Source organism: Hemiscyllium ocellatum, chromosome 2 (assembly GCF_020745735.1).
Source record: "Hemiscyllium ocellatum isolate sHemOce1 chromosome 2, sHemOce1.pat.X.cur, whole genome shotgun sequence".
NCBI classification, from domain to species: Eukaryota; Metazoa; Chordata; class Chondrichthyes; order Orectolobiformes; family Hemiscylliidae; genus Hemiscyllium; species Hemiscyllium ocellatum.
The window spans coordinates 20,605,604-20,620,796 of record NC_083402.1 but is presented as its reverse complement, the minus strand read 5'-3'; the positions used below and the strand labels follow the sequence as shown (position 1 = coordinate 20,620,796).

Sequence of the window (15,193 nt, the reverse complement as noted above, 5' to 3'; positions counted from 1 at the left end):
ATCTTGTTATTCCTACCAAAGTGAACGACTTCGCACTTAGCTACATTGAATTCCATTTGCCACATTTCCGCCCAGCTCTGCAACTTATCTATATCCCGCTGTAACCTACCACTTCCTTCCTCACTATCCACAACTCCACCGACTTTCGTGTCATCCGCAAACTCCACCGACTTTCGTCGGTGACCTTGCTGAAAAATGTGTTGCTGGAAAAGCGCAGCAGGTCAGGCAGCATCCAAGGAGCAGGAGATTCCTGAAGAAGGGCTTATGCCCAAAACATCAATTCTCCTGCTCCTTGGATGCTGCCTGACCTGCTGCGCTTTTCCAGCAACACATTTTTCAGTTCTGATCTCCAGCTTCTGCAGTCCTCACTTTCTCCATGTTGTTAACCTTGAATGGGTTCAGAAAAGATTTACAAAAATGTTGCCAGTGTTGGGGGGTTCTAGCTAGAAGGAGAAGCTGAATAGGTTGGGGCTATTTTACCTGAAGCGTCGGAGAGTTTATAAAATCATGAGGGGCATGGATAGGTTGAATAGTATAGGCCTTTTCCCCAGGATAGGAGAGTCTAAAACTAGAGGGCACAGGTTTAAGGTGAGAGTGGAAAGTTTTAAAAGGAACCTAAGGGGCAACATTTTCATCTAGAAAGTGACTCGTGTAAGGAATGAGCTACCGGGGGAGCAGTGTAGGCTGGTACAATTACAACATTTAAAAGGCATCTGGATGAGTATATGAATAGGAAAAGTTTAGAGGAAGAAGGGCCAAATGTTGGCAAATGGGACTAGATTAATTTCAGATATCTGGTTGGCATGACGAGTTGGACTGAGGGGGTCTGTTTTCAGTGCTGTATATCTGAGTCTGTGACTCTCCAAAGTTCAAGGCAGCAGCTGAGCAACACCTCTTCAAGAATAATAGGAATTGGAATAAATACAAACACATCCAGAGATGCCCACACCCTATGAAACAAAGAGATCACCACAAATGTCTAATTAAGATTTGTTATATGTCCTGTTTCTTAACCCCTACTGCTACATCGCTTTAAAAGATGGAAATCTACTGTCCACACTAGTCTTGGTCTACAAATGACTCCAGTCCCTTGTGGTCGACTCTTAAATGTCAATAAGTGGTCTACCAAGCCAGTAAGCTATATAAAGCCACCTGAGTCTGGGTGATAAGTATTTCCTGAATGACATTTTATAAAAATATGTATGAGAAACAAAGAAGAGAAGGGAGATTTTTTTTTCCACTCAGATAGTTGTTGGGATCACGAATGCAAGAGCAGAAAAGGTAAGTGGAGGATGATTCCCTGTATAATTTTAGGAGGATGTTGGACAGTTACCTGAATCTGAGGAACTGACAGAGCCACATGAAAAAAAGCCTTAACTGTGGGACTAAGCACAGGAGCCAGCAAAGGCACAATAGGCCAAATGGCCTCGTTTTGTACTATATAGGGCTATGATTTGATTGTGTTGACTTAGTGAAGAATTGGTACTCCTGAATGCACATTTAGCACATCCAGTGTTCTACTTAATAATATAGCAAAGATTTTTATTTCAGGCTGTTTTTGGCCTTCAGGCAATGTAATTGCCGCCTTGCCTCATCTTTAGTTGTGATAGCTGGGGCTCAATCTGGGTAAGATGTCAAGTTTGCTATTGTCCCGGCAAATCTGTTGACAGACAGTAATTGGGTGACTGCAAAAAGCCCACGATCTATGCTCAAATCTAGCAGCAATGGTTGGCATGGCAACCACACTGCTCGATTAAAAATGCATAAGGATGACTTGGGAGCCTGCGGTTTTTAGGCAGTGCATAGGGCATGAAGCCAAGTGAAAAGACTAATCCTGTAATCGGTCGAGGATTATTTGATTATTTACAGTTTCCAGCTTTTTAAAAATTTTGTCTTTTCCATCACTGTTTCTATTCTCAATTTGTGTTGCTTAATGCACCATTTTACCACATAATCCCAACCAAATCAAAGTGCACCATCAATTCAGGATTCCTTTGGTTACAGGGATCATTAGAATACACAGTATTTGATGCTTGGAAATCTATTTTCCTTGAGATTGCAGTCTGTGCCATATGCTGACAGGAGGAGTGAAAATACCCATGGGCTGCTAGATGACTGGAGAAAATCCTTCTCTGCTTATGGGGTTTACACAACATAAATTGAAAAATTTACTTCAGAAACCATTTAAGTCGTCACTGCAGTATTATCATTTCAAAATAAGTCTGCATTGGCTGAAGAGAAACATATTCATTCACAGAATGAGGGTATCATTGGCCAAATCAGCATTTATTGTCTGTCCCTAATTACCCAGAGGGCAGTTAAGAGTCAACCACAATGCTGTGGGTTTGGAGTCACACGTAGGCCAGCAGTGTCTTTCCCTAAAGGACATTTGTGAACCAGATGGGCTTTTCCCCCCAGCAAGTGTTACTGGACTCATGGTCATTATTAGATTCATATTTTCAGATATTTATTGAATGGAAATTCCACCATCTGCTGTCATGGGATTTGACCCAGGTCTCTAGAACATAATCTAGATAAACTGTCTGGTGATAATACCATTAGGCCATCACCTCACTTAGCCTACAAGAGAATAATAAATATTTGACAGTGCATCTCCAGGGCAATTGGAACAGATGTGCCATATGACAAATATATTGATAGGATGAGAAAAATATTCTCATGTGAAGAATAAAGGCTTGTCCAGACTATTTGTGTTAAATGGCCTGTTTCTGTGGGGTAGAATTCAGTTTGTTTATGCTAAAGTTGAACAGAGTAAATGTACAGTGAAGAGCCAGCAACAATAAACTCGAGATAGTTTACAGTAATTCCAGTCAGAAATGAGGAGTATTTCTTCATTCCAAGGGAACTTAGAGCGTAGGGGATAGTCCTGCCTGAGGTGTTTGAGGTAAGATGCTTTCAAAAGGATTCCAAGTGAGACCATGCATGAGAGAAAGGACAATAGGAAGAGAATGAAAAGCTGAAATGAGGGGAATAAAATGCAGCATAAAGAGCAGCAGAGATAGATTGGGCTGAATGGACTGTCTTTGTACTTAAATATTCTCATCCCATTTTCCAGCACTTCATTCTGTAGCCTTGCATGCCTTGGCAAGTGTACATCTTCTTAAATATTATGAGAGTTTCTGCCTCCACCACCCTTACCAGTACTAAGTTCCAGATTCCTACCAACCGCCAGATGAAAACAGGTTTTTTCCTCACATCTCTCAATTTCCTGCTCCTCATCTTAAGCCTATGCTATCAGGTCAATGATTCCTCCTGATAATTTTGTGCTTCTCAATCATTTCCCTCTCGGTTTTCTCTGCTCCAAAGAAAACAAATCCAATCTAGGTAATCTCTCTCTTCATAAATAAAACTCTCATGGTAAATCTCCTCTGAACCCTCTCCTGTACAGTCACGAATCTCCTATAACATAGATTCTTGAACTGCAAGCAAACTCTGGCCTACCCAACATTGCATATAGTTCCAGTAGGAGCTTCCTGCTCTCAAACCTTACATTTCAGCAAATAAAGGCAAGACAACTGGCTGTCTCTGGGAAAACATGGGGAAGAGGTGCGGAGAAGTTCTCCCTGCTGTCCTAGAAAATATTAATTCCTCCACCAACTTTACACAGGTAATAAAAAAGGATTGTAAAAGCTCTGTTAGGTATGAAAAAAATGGAAGCATCCAGTTAAAACAAACTAAAGGCAGAATCAGGAAAACTTATAATACTGGAAAAATAATGGCATAAGGTAAGTCATGATTTTGTCCCTGTTTTCAGTGAGGAGGATGCCAGCAACCTCCCAGAAGTAAAGAGCCAAGTAACTTGAGAGACTGAGGAGTAGAAGGAAATGAACATGAAGAAGATTGTATTGGAGAAATCCCCAGGTCTGATAGCCTTCATCCCAGACTGCTGAAGGGGGTGACCAAAGAGATAGTCGACGCATTGGTGATTATCATCCAAAATTCTATAGATTCTAGAATGATTCCTGCAGGTTGGTAGATAGCAAATGTCACAACTTAGGAAGGAAGCAAGAGAGAAAATTGGGAACAGCAGATGCGTTTGCTTTGCATCAGCAATATGGATAATGTCCAAAACTAAAATAAAGATTGGGATAAATTACTCATGGTTGATTATGATCTGATTGGGCATAATCAGCATATGCTAATTGTAAATCATGTTTAACAAAATTGTTTGTTTTTTTTTAAAGATGTTACTAAAACAATTGACAAATCAGAGCTGATGGGCACAGTGTATTTAGATACTTAAAAGGATTTTGATAAGGTCTCCCACAAGCAGCTGGTTAGAAAAGTGAAAGCACATGGGATTGGAGTTAATGTCCTGGCAGCATTAATGATTGACTATCAAGGAGTGAACAGCGACTGGGAATAAAAAGGTTTGGAATGTGCCTTTGCAGAGGAAGTGTGGAAGAAGATGTCGTGGTTCTTGTCGAGGTTTGTCCCGAACAGCTGTGTGACATTTAAGTGACTGCTGGACAAGTACATGTGCAGCAGCAAAGTGAGGGGTGTGTAGCTTAGTTGACCTTTAATTAAGATAAATGCTTTGCACAACATTGTGGTCCAAAGGGCCTGTACCCTGCTGTATTTTTCTATGTTCGAAGTGACATGGGACTCTGTGCTCTGTTCCCTGTGGTGCACTCTGAGACAGACATCAGCTGCACCTGGAGGACCATGAACTTGGTGAAAGATGCTATCTGGTTGACCTGAACCTTGTTGGTCTTCAAACTGAGTGTTGCAGACTGACACATTCCAAAGGTCCATAGGGACATACTATAGCTTGGGGCAGCTACTGCCAAGGCGTAGTGGGGAAGACCACTGCCTGGGGTCTTCCTGCTGAAGGTAAATACAGGTTTGTTCAGTTATCGGACTCTCCTAGTGTCAAATATTTGTAAATATTCGTATTGCATGTGTAAGAGATGTCTTTGTTGTTGTGTATAGTCAGACTCCAATGTTTTGTGTTTACTTGATATACACTGTGCAGAACTGCTTTTGGATCAATGTATATTCTTTTTAATGAATGAAGTAGATTTTGGAAATTGAAGAAAAAGTTCATTCTCACATTGGCTGGCTGTGATTAGTACTGAATTGTCAGGACCAGTACTTGGGCCCCTGCTATTTATAATATATAGCCAGCGATTTGGACATGGGGATCGAATGCAACAAACTTTTCGACTGACCGACACCTATGGGGCTAGGAGCATGCCGCTGGATAAAATATTCCCGGTGATCAAAAGGTAAGCTTAACCGCAGTAAACTCTGACCAAGCAAAGGTTTAAGACATCAACATCCCTAAAAAAAAGCGATGTAAAACATCAACACACCTCTGAGAAACAATGTAAAACACACAGTAAGTAATAGAAATGTAGTGCATGTATATGTTATGTATATTGCGGTGAGTATTTTTCACTGCAAAAATACTCGAACACCATGGGAAATATATTTTTTGCTGGTTTATCAAGAGTGCCAGATGATTAAGAGGTTGGTTAAAGCAAATATTGTTGGTGTTTCTAAATTTGCAATGACGCAAAGCTAAGTGAATTATGAGAAAGATGGAGAGTAGTTTCAGGAAGATCTGAACAAGTGTAGAGAATGAGTAAGAACATGGCAGATGGAACATAATGTAGAAACATGTGAGGTCATCCACTTTGGTGGAGAAAAACAGATGTACATCTTAAACGGTAAGTTTGAAAAATGTAGGTGTAAAAAATGACCTTGGTGTTTATGTTGATAAATCACTGAAAGTTAACATTCATGTGCAGCAGGCTATTAGAAAAACGAATGTAATGTTCCCTTATATTGCAAGAAGCTTTGAATACAGGAGTAGTGAAATCTTGCTTCATCTGTAAAACTAGTAGGTTGGACTGCACTTGGAGTACCATGTGAAGTTTATTTCAGGAAAGATATTATTGTCATAAAGATAATGCAATAAAAGTTCACCAAGCTTGTTCCCACAATAGCGGGTTGTGCAATGAAGAGAGATTGAGCAAACTGGACTTTAATTCTCTAAAGCTTTGAAGAATGAAATGCGATTTCATTGAAATTTACAAAATACTTCAAAGGATAGACAGGGTAGATGCAGTTAAGATGTATATCCTTGTTGGAGAGTCTGGAATCAAGGGGCACAAAGTAAATTCAGCCTTTGGTTCTGTTTAAGGTAGAGATTGATCATTTTTGGTTTACCAGTGGTGTACAGGGTTATGGAGATGAGGTGAGTAAAAGGCATTGAGGGACTTGATCACTGAATGGTGGTGAAGGCTTGATGGGTTGAATGGCCTACTCATGTTCTTAAGTTCATATGAAAACATTTTATGGGTCTTGCTCTGGGCAAATGGACTATCACACTCTCATAGCAGTAGCTAAATTTGCTGAACATTTCTACAAAGTCTTGTTTCAGGATTTTAAAAATTACTTTATGAATTTACTAACTGCAAATTGTTTATTGGAAAAAAAAACACAGTGCAGTTAAATTGCAATCTTAAAGCTGCCTGGATATTTGCATCACTGAACTATTTGCATTCCAAAGTCATTAACATGTAGATAACCTCTCTGCAAAGTTAAAAATCACACAACACCAGGTTATAGTCCAACAGGCTTAATTGTAAGCACACTAGCTTTTGGAGTGATGCTCCTTCATCAAGTGATTGTCAATGAGAATACCCCTAGACCATTGCCTCCTCAAATATTTTCTCTCTGAACAAGTGCACAAGCAAGACATTGAATGCATTAACTCTTAGTGCATCAAGCCAGTCAGTTCAGGGACAATTACAGATGAGAACCAATCACAGATGAGCTGGCCTCACTATTGAACCCACATCCCATGAAGAAATATTGAAACGTCTTTACTGCTAAACCCAGAGAGACCAATGAGGCCAGCTAAGCAACAAAACTTCAAGACCCAGTTACCCCTTTTAACATTGTAGGTGTCTGTGTGTCATTTCCAATATTTTAGTTAAACTGTGTTGTTGCTCTTTTTTTCCTTTTTTAAATCTTAAGGAACCCTGCCTTTGTGCATCATTTGCAGTCACAGGATATAAAGAAAAATCTGTTGAAGTCAACAAAGGAGTGGGAATAAAGGAAAGCCATACTACCCACTTCACTTGATCATTGCATGGTGAAACACATTTGAAAAGAAGAATTTAGGAAAGGAAGAAGGCTTGACTTTCAATGTCTGAGCTGTCTGAAATGTAACTCTACAGATCTACCATTGTCTCATTTCCATGAGTACATATGCTTAACAAAAATATATTGATGCCAGTTCTAAAATTAACAATTTTTCTGGCATTAATTATCATTTGAGGAAGAGTTCTAAACATTTCCTACACTTTATGTGTAGAGGTGTATCCTAAATTCACTCTTTGAGATGTCCTGAGGTGACGAAAATCTTTACAAATAATCTATGATCTATGAAATGCTTTCAAATTGTTCTTTAAATTGTAATAGCTCATCAACTACAAGGTATACTTGGTGTCAAAAAATAAACATTTATAGACTTTACAAATTGGATTAAGAGACAACCAGAATGTTGCTGTGGATTTGATAGGCCAAATGTCCTGCTTCCACACCATAGGTTTTCTATGGTTGTATTGTGTAATCGTTCATTTTTATTGGATCTGACAGGGGAACATATTTACAGTGTATAGATTTACATACAAAAAATATCAGGCTTAGTTGAATCACCAAGGTAAAATGATACAGAGGAAGGATATTAATGAATGTATGTACATGTACAAATTACAACTTGCAAGAAATGGTTCAATTATAATGGAGGCCTTTATTATCTGTATATTGAATCTCTCTTGCATATCAATAATCTCTCATGGAATCATTGACATAAGCATAGAAATCAGGGTAGATAATTTGCCCTTACTGTACTTTAGCTCTGAAACAAAAATGCATTATCAGTTGCCTATCCTACCTTATCTTGGTTCTTTAATTGGATTGTTTGTAAAGAGTTTCTCCAGAAACTGAAAAGATAGGTTTATATTCACAGTTATCTAGGTTTGTGCATTTGTTAACTGCCTGTTAAGTCTGTTGGATTTGCATGAAGCATATAAAATTCTCTTAGTTTGAGTGTTTGGCACACCATCTACACATATATACATTGGAACTTAGGATATATATTATATTTAATCATATTCACAATTTGTTTAACATAACTCAAGTGTTTCATGTCTTATTCATTTGTTATGTACCCTGCATATGTTTGCTTTGTGAACACTGTGTGCATATCATTAGTCAATCTGAAGTAACTCACATATAAAAAGAACACCACTGCAGTTCAGGTAATCAGAGCTAATAGCAAACAAATCAAAAATTCACACAGCAGATTTTGAAGAGGAAATATTACAAGCAAGACAACGATATTTCTCTCAGTTCTGCTTGCAATTCTCCTGGGCACCCCTTTCCATAAATCATGTCAGCCTGCAGTTCTGTAGTGATAATATCAAAATGGCTTCTCAAATCTAAGATAAAGTAAGGGAAAACTGCAGCAAAACACACAGTCACATTTGTATAATGCTTTAAATTTGTAAAATGTCGAAAAAGTCCATATCAGCAAGTCAGAGGTAAATTCCCTGGTTCAGTAAGACAGTAGAGTAGGTCATCAAATGCTTGGTCAAAGAAGTTAAAAATCACACAACACCAGGTTATAGTCCAACAGGTTTAATTGGAAGCACACTAGCTTTGGTCAAAGAAATCATGAGGTGCATCTTAAAGAAGGTGGGTGAGACAAAGTGGTGGAGAGATTTAGGAAGAGAACTTAAGAGCTTATGAGCAGTGGAAGGAACATGATTCCCATAGGGTGAGTGTTAATAAGATGGAAATCATAGTTGCATAAAAGTTCAGAATTGGATGGATGTGTTTTTAGACCTCTAATTATAATCAAAGGTAATCTTGTATCTACTTTGGAAATTTTGCTCAATCATCTGTTTCCTACAGCTCATGGCTTCACATTTCTACCGATTCCTGGAGGTATTAGCTGGGATGACCTTGTAGATGGTTTGAAAAATTCCTCCAAACCACTTCTGTATATCTTAGCATTTCAGAAGGCAGTTTAGATACTGATCCAGAGGTGCCTAAACCAACAAAAATGAACTACCAAAGGAACAGGAGTAGGCCATTCAGCCCTTTCACCCTGTTCTGGCACTGAATGAGATCATGGTTGATCTGTGACCTAACTGCATATACCTGCCTGTGGCCCATGCCCTTAATACCTTTGCTTAACAAAATAAATCTATCTCATATTAATAACTGATCTAGTGTCAACTGCCATTTCTGGAAGAGAAGCTTCTATCCTTTGTGTGTAGAAATGCTTCCTAAATACTAAATGCATGTTTAGCAAAATTCTACAGAAGTATATCAGAAGACTTCAATGTTACTTACCAAGAATAGCTCTGCAGAACACTTACTAAGAAAATTGTTAAAGTTTTGAGTTGATAGCTGACTGACACATCTGGACATGAACGAGTAAGAGATAAAGCACAAGGAAACAATCTATTTGTATCCATCCTCACCAACCAACCAACCAGCTGCAGATAATGTCATGCCTGTCAGTTGTAGCATTGGATCAGCATATGGTCTCATTAAGGTCAATGGCCTAAATTGATTGGATTTGATTTAGTTTGATTTGATAGGTACATATTACAGTCACATGTACCTAGGTACAGTGAAAAGTTTTGTTTAGTGTGCAGTGCAGGCAGGTCATACCATACATAGTGCCTTTAGGTATAGAACGGATTGAGGAATACAATGTTATGGCTGTAGAGAAAGTGCACAATGAGCAAGATCAATGTTTAAATTAAAATTTGTTAGGTCCACTCAGAAGTTTGATAACCGCAGGAAGAAGCTGTTCCTAATCCTGTTGGCACGTATGTTTAAGCTTCTGTAGCACTGTCGACAGCATGGTAGCTAGCACTGCTGCCTCACAATGCCAGAGACCCAGGTTCAATTCCCACCTGTCTGTGTGGAGTTTGCACATTCTCCCCGTGTCTGTGTGGGTTTCCTCCGGGTGCTCCGGTTTCCTCCCACAATCCAAAAATGTGCAGGTTGGTTGAATTGGCCATGCTAAATTGCCTGTAGTGTTAGGTGAAGGGGTAAATCTAGGGAAATGGGTCTGGGTGGGTTGCTCTTTGGAGGGTTGGTGTGGACTTGTTGGGCCAAAGGGCTTGTTTCCACACTGTAAGTAATCTAATCTATCTTTGTCTGACAGAAGAGGTTGGAAAAGATTATAACTGGGATATGAGGGGTCCTTGATGATGTTGAGCAATATAGATGGAGGTTGGCTTGTGTGATGGACTGGACTGGACTGTTTCTGCAACTCTCTGTAGTTTCTTACAGTCCTGGATAGAGCAGTACTAAGTCATGATGCATCTGGGCAGAATGCTTTTCATAGTGCACTTGTGCAGGGAAACTGGCGGTGAATCCTTCATTTCTCCCCACCTATACTTTTCACCTGCCACTTCAGTTAGGAATGGTTGAACAGTCTGTCTCCATCTACCACGTGGAATTTTGTGAGGAAAAAAACTGACCAACTTAACGACATCCTGTCTGTTCCAGAACTGTTCCCAGCAATGTTCAGGAAAGGGATGTCAATAATTCAAGAGTGGAGGTCCACTGCTGACTCATTTGATCAGGGGCAATACAACGGGTTCAAAACCTCTCATTAAAGGAAGATGAGAGCATAGATTTAAAGTGATGGTGATATGAGGATTAACTTTTTCTCTCTACGTGTAACTGGGGTATGGAATGCACTGTATGGAAATACAAGGCAGGCCGGTTCATTGAAGGCATTCAAAACGGGGTCTGGGTAATTATTTGGATAAAAATAATATGCAAGGTTTCAAGGATAAGGCAGGGGATTGGCATTGGGTAGTGATGTTCATTGGTGCAGTTCTGATAGGCTGAATAGTCAACCTTCTGCATTGTAATGTTTCTATAATTTTGGGAAACATTAACTTCTAATCTTCGGAGAACAGTTTTGCGTTTGGCTCCACTGCATCAAGATTATACTGTTTTATACTGAAGTAATTAAGGTGTAACATTTCAGACACAGTAAGAGAGAAAGAATGAAAGTGCTTTATATTTGTGTGGATTCGCCATGCGAATTGTTCAAAGCTGTTCAGCACATTAACTGACTGGTACATTAGCTCAGTTGGATGGATGGCTGGTTTGAGATATAAAATGATGCCAACAGGGTCATTTCAACTCCTGCACTGACTCCTTAAACTCTCCCCTTGCCTGAGATGTGGTGACCCTCAGATTAAACCACCAAAAGTTGTCGCTCTCTCTCATGAGAAAACAGCCCTCTGGAACGATGGTGAACCTGCAGATTGCTACAAATATTAAACATTTTATCACTGTACAAAATGAAGTTCCCTCATGAACATTAACTGACATTACATTGGCTTGTACTCAATTTTGAGAGTTTTTCAGTGTTTTTAATGACGAGATAGTTTAAAATGGATCAAGAGTCATAGAATTGTACAGTACAGAAACAGACCCTTTGGTCTAACACTTACATGCCAACCAAATTAATCTAGTCTCATTTGCCTGTATTTGATCTATATCCCTTTAAAACATTCCAATTCATGAATCTGTCCAAATGTCTTTTAAATTTTGTAACTGTACCTGCATCTGACTGTTCATTTAACATATGAATCACCCTCTGTGTGAAAACTTTGCCCCTCAGGTCCCTTTTAAATCTTTCTCCTCTCACTTTAAAAGTATGTCCTCTCGTTCTGAACTCACCAACCTGAGGGAAAAGATCTTTGTCACCCAGTCTATGCCCCTCATGATTTTGTGAATCTCTGTAAGTTTACCTCTCAGCTTCCTATGTTCCAGAGGAAAACGTCCCAGCCTATTCAGCCTCTCCTTGTAACATAAACCTGTCAATGCTGGTCACATCCTTGTAAATCTTTTCTGAACCTTTTCCAATTTAACACTGGAAATGAATTTATTACAGTAATCTTACCTGAGTTTGAGTTTGTGTTTTAGTTCTTGTTGTGTCCAATATAGCAGTGAAGGTCTTCACTGGGCTCACTGATGCCAGCAACAAAATCTCAGAAATTCTTAATTTGCCCCAAATAAGGAAAGCCAGAAGTGATCACTGATTTAAGTAAACTACATGTTAAAATCTTTCAGATGCGAGAACAGCTTTAAGATCATTCAACCTTTGAGATTCAAAAGATATCTATACCTCATTTGTTGCTAACTAAGCTATTGTTTTGGAATAACAACAAGGTATTGCGTCATTCAGTTGATACAACTCATTTAAAAATACAACACCATGTTTGGACCCGTTTCATGCTTTAGTCTATCAAAAGATTTCCCAGAACCCACCAGTTAAAGGTCATGGCTTTATTCCTTCTTGAAAAGGCAACCATTATATGGTCATGACCCATGACCCTCCATAGATAAATGGAAAAGTGAACCATATTGGTACCTGTTATAAATCAAGCATGACAGATGGTCTGGGAGTGAGGCAAGCAGATGGGAATGGGTTGCTAGACAGGCAGGTGGGGGGAGGGTAGCCATGTTGTGGGATAAGTACCAGGTTGAACATGTACTCTACATGTAATTGACCCTGAAAAGGTTTTTTCTAGCTTATGTCTGTATTTTCTTTTTGCAATTATCGTGATTCAAGGACAGCTTCTTCCCTGCTGTTATCAAACTTTTGAATAGATCTCTGAAATGTTCATTCTGATCTCTCTCACTGCACCTTATCTGCAGCTGTGATGTCGTATTCTGCACTCTGTTCTGGTACCCTGACACACGCTGTAAGGTACAATCTACCTGTGTACCATGCAAAAGAACACTTTTCATTGTATTTCAGTACAACAATAAATCAAACTCAAATTCAGATTCTTGATACAAGATGTTTGTTTCGGAATGCTCTGAATTTTAAGGACATAAGTGTCCTGATGACAATTGATGACAGACAGTCCAGTTCTCCTGTATACATTACTGATTTTAAGAGGAGGTCTTCTTTGGCAACAGTTTTTGTTTATTCCCATGTTTGTCGTTTAATCATCTTTGAGCTAAATGAAATTGATCTGAGATGAAATTTGTCTTAATTTTTACATTTTTTCTCCTTGTCTATGACTTATGTCATTAATACAGGCATCATGGTATGTCAACTCATGAAACTTTTCACTGTGTTCTTTATTGTCAAAATACACCTGACAATAATTTGCTATTCTATTCTGTTCAGCAAAATGGCTGAATTCTCAACAGTTTGGAGAGAGCCAGGAATGTTGCAGATGCATTAGGGGGCATTGGGTATATTTTTAGGCAACTAACACTTTACCAAGTGACAATGATGTCTTATGATCATTTTGTCTCAGTGGCTTACAGCGTTCCATCTGAAGAGTTCACCACCACCTGTCAGAATCGGCTGCCAATATTGAAAACAGCAAGCCACCACTCTCATACACCTTTCAGAGGGTCACCTTATTCAACATTTTAATGTTTGTGTTTATTCGACCGATATTTGTCAAAATGTATCGTGTATTAATTGATTTAGCGTTTGGTGTCTTATAGATGAGGATATTAGGTCTGGTAGTTAAATTTTGTCAGGAATACCTGCTTGGGAATTTGTAGAATCATAGATAAAGCTATTTAATCCACCTTGCCTGTGCCAACTCTTCTGTCAAGCTTCTTACCAAGTCTCACTTTTCTGCTCTTCCTCTATAATCTCCAACTTCAGATATTTATCCAAATCCATTTTCTTTAAAGTTGCTTTTGAATATTCGTCCCGTTCTGGCAGTGCATTGCAGATCTCACTTTGCAAAAGAGAACAATTTTCCTGTTGCCGTCTTTGCTTCTTTTGCCAATCCTCTTAAATTTGTATCTCTTGGATACCCACTGGTTTCTGCCTCTGAGGACAATTTCTCTTTATGTACATTATGGAAATCAACAATGATTTTAAACACCTCTGTATGTCCCCTCTCTACCATTCCTATTTTTGCTGAAGGAGATCACCATCAGATTCTACAGTCTCTCCATCCAATGACATCCCTCACCTCTGATACCAATTGATCAAAGTTTTTCCACATTCTTTCTTGCAATTCATCCAAAATCTGATGCCTGTTATTGAGCACAGTACTCCAGCAGTAACCAAATCACTGCCGCCTTAATCATTACATCCACTCTCTTGATACCTTTAGGAACTGGTGTACATGCACTTCAAGGTATCTGTGATCTTGGTGTTTCCCAAGGTCCAATTCTTTTGGAGTGCAATGGAATTGCCATTCAGATTGATTGATGGATTTACTGTTGTCAAATGTAACAAGATACAGTGAAAAGTGAGCTCCACAAGCAGAACGTACCATATAAAATGCATCAGGCTAGCAGAGTACTGAATATCGTGTCACAGCCACACAGGACGTAGAGAGAGAGAGAGAGAGAGAGTCTGAATTAACATTTGAGATGCTCCTTTAAAGGTCTGATAACAGTGGGGAAGAATCTATTTTTAAGTACTTTATTATATTTATATAGTACAATACTATTTGTATTCAAACTTTTATATCTTCTGCCTAACAGAAGCGGGTGGAAGAGTGCATAACCAGGATAGAAGGGGTCTTTGATTACGGTGGTTGCTTTCCTGAGGCAGAGGGACATATAGATGGAGTCAATGGATGGAAGGCTGGTTGTGTGATGGAGTGGGGTGTGTTCATGACTCACTGTCATTTCTTGCGGTCTCAGGAAGAGTAGTTGCCATACCACACTGTGATGCATCTAGATAGGATGTTTTCTATGGTGCATCAATAAAAATTGTTAAGAGTGCTTGTGGACTCTTCAAATTTCCTTCACCTCCTGAGGAGATAGGGATGTTATTGTTGAGCATCACATCGCTGTACGAAGACCAGGACAGAATGGTGATCATCATTCCCAGGAATTTGATGTTCTCGACCATCTCCACCTCAGCACAATTGATGCAGACAGAGGCATGCCCTCCACTTCCTGAAGTCATTGACCAGCTCCTTCATTTTGCTGACATTCATGGTGAGATTATTGCCTTTACACTATGCTGCTAAGCACTCAAGCTCTTTCCTATACTCTGTCACATCATTTGTTGAGATTCAACTTACAACAATGGTGTCATTAACAAACTTACAATTGAAGTTGGGATGGAATATAGCCAAGGTAAAAATATAGCCCAAAAGGGTATAAGGGGGGTATA

The 15,193-nt window shown here is 39.2% G+C and overlaps 1 protein-coding gene and 1 long non-coding RNA gene across 2 annotated transcripts in view; one reads left to right on the top strand and one right to left on the bottom strand.

Annotated features, from left to right (window-relative positions):
- Positions 1-12,085, bottom strand: part of LOC132826834 (uncharacterized) — a 30,975-nt gene extending 18,890 nt beyond the window's left edge. Inside the window, exon 1 of the long non-coding RNA XR_009645920.1 lies at positions 11,984-12,085. This is a non-coding gene — a long non-coding RNA (uncharacterized LOC132826834). The remainder of the gene's footprint in view (positions 1-11,983) is intronic.
- The window catches only part of gpm6ab (glycoprotein M6Ab), a 237,787-nt gene that overhangs the window by 86,650 nt on the left and 135,944 nt on the right, over positions 1-15,193 (top strand). The window lies entirely within an intron of this gene.